The 1,857-nt window shown below is 39.0% G+C and overlaps 1 pseudogene; it reads left to right on the forward strand.

The window, feature by feature from the left end:
* The first annotated feature begins 383 nt into the window (after positions 1–383).
* On the forward strand, positions 384–1,408 carry LOC147494156 (putative protein phosphatase 2C 33; annotated as a pseudogene).
* The last annotated feature ends 449 nt before the right edge of the window (positions 1,409–1,857 follow it).

The raw sequence follows: 1,857 nt of genomic DNA on the forward strand, positions 1-1,857 counted from the left end.
TCCCTGAGATGGTACAGATTAAAACTTGCAGCTTTTAAAAGAAGGAGATGGGTTTTACAAGATGTAGAAAGTTGAGGTATGTATTCGTTTTCTTTTGTGGTTCTTTGTCCTTGACAACTATATCCATCCTACTTTTGTTGCTATGGTAAATGTGAAGAATGAATGTGATTTAATGTAATCGTATTTGGTTACTTTCACAAGTTGTACATTAATTTTTAAGCTCTGCAATTTGTTTGCAGTGTCACTATGTGTCTCACTATATCCTCTGCTTTATTGTGTTTATAATCAATGGCCCTGAAATTCTCTTTTGAATTCTCACTTTCTGGAGTGGTTTTCGAAGCATTCAAAAATGTAGTATTAGCATTTCAGTCAATGGGCAAGACATGTTATCTGTTTTTCATCTTCATATGGTGCTTGATGCTTTGACATTTATGCTCTTTGAGTCCTTTTCTTACACACCCTTCTATCTAGGGCACCAGAGTTTTTTCTGAACTGATTCTTTTGCATGTGCAGAACTTTGGATCAAGGACGGACACAGTCTTCTGTGGGGTTTTTGATGGCCATGGTCCCTACTGACCACATGGTTGCTAAGAAAGTGAGGGACTCTCTTCCTCTGAAGCTCGGTAGCATTGGCATATAAATACAGTGCCGAAGGTGGGTTTAAAGAGAACATGAGTCGCGATGGGAAGCATGAACTTCGGAAGAAACCTGCTTCTTTATGTCTTTGATGAGGAATCGGTGCCATGGACCTTGAAAAAGGAGAAGCATCGAAATCTTTCGGAATCGAAAGAGTCATTTCTAAAGGCATTTAAAGTTATAGATAATGAGCTGAGAATGCACCGCAACATCGACCGCTTCGATTGGGACAACCGCATTACATTGGTCAAACAGGTAATATATATTGTTTTTCTTTTCGTGGCTCCCTCCAAATCAATTTTTTTGTAACATTAAAGATTTTGGTTGATTTCATTAATTTATTTGTATTTTTTTTCCCCTTCCTTAATTTTATTTAGGGTCAAGATCTTGTAATTGGAAATATCGGGGACTCAAGAGCCATCTTTGGGAACTAGAGATCAAGATGGCTCTCTTATTGCGATTCGATTATTTGTCGATCTTAAACCAAATCTCCCGGTTTGTCTCCAGCTTTCTCCTTCTCTTGAGGCAATTTTTGTATTGAATGTGCTCTAACTATTGTTATTCTATTTTATAAGCGAGCGAGAGGATCGAGGGAGATGTAGAGGCGGGTTTTAAGCCCTTCAGGATGAGCGAAGTTGCTTTCGAGTTTGGCTACCAAACAATGACTCTCTGGTCTAGCGATGGCGAGGCGTTTGGAGACTTTTGCCTCAAGGATTTTGGTTTGGTCTCGTGCCTGAAATTTCATATCGGCCTCTCAATCGAGAGGGATTAATTTGTTGTCTTTGCCAATCGATGGGGTAAGGATTTTTTTCTCCGTTCTCTGTTATAAGGGGTCAATCTTTTTTAGGATCATTATTTATATTTGGAACTTTTTGAAATTCGTTGTGACGCTGTAGACTGTTTACTAAAAACTACACATGGTATCTACTTGAAGAAATTTCGTTTACACACAAATACAGGTGTCTGTAGATAGGGACATGTGTGAACGTACCTATCTATGTACGAAGCACGAACATGGTATCACTGGAAGAAAATTCGTTTACACACAACTACATGTGTCTCTATGTATGCCTGTAGAGTGGATAATTACTTGAATACAAAAGTTGCAAAATTATGTTTGTGTGCAGTTGCGCATTTTGCGGTCGGTGCCCATTTGGACACATGATAGGGTCTGAACGCTAGAGATGTGCTCTCTGATAGGCAATGAAACACCGGAAAGTC

Source organism: Coptis chinensis, chromosome 6 (assembly GCF_015680905.1).
Source record: "Coptis chinensis isolate HL-2020 chromosome 6, ASM1568090v1, whole genome shotgun sequence".
NCBI lineage: Eukaryota > Viridiplantae > Streptophyta > Magnoliopsida > Ranunculales > Ranunculaceae > Coptis > Coptis chinensis.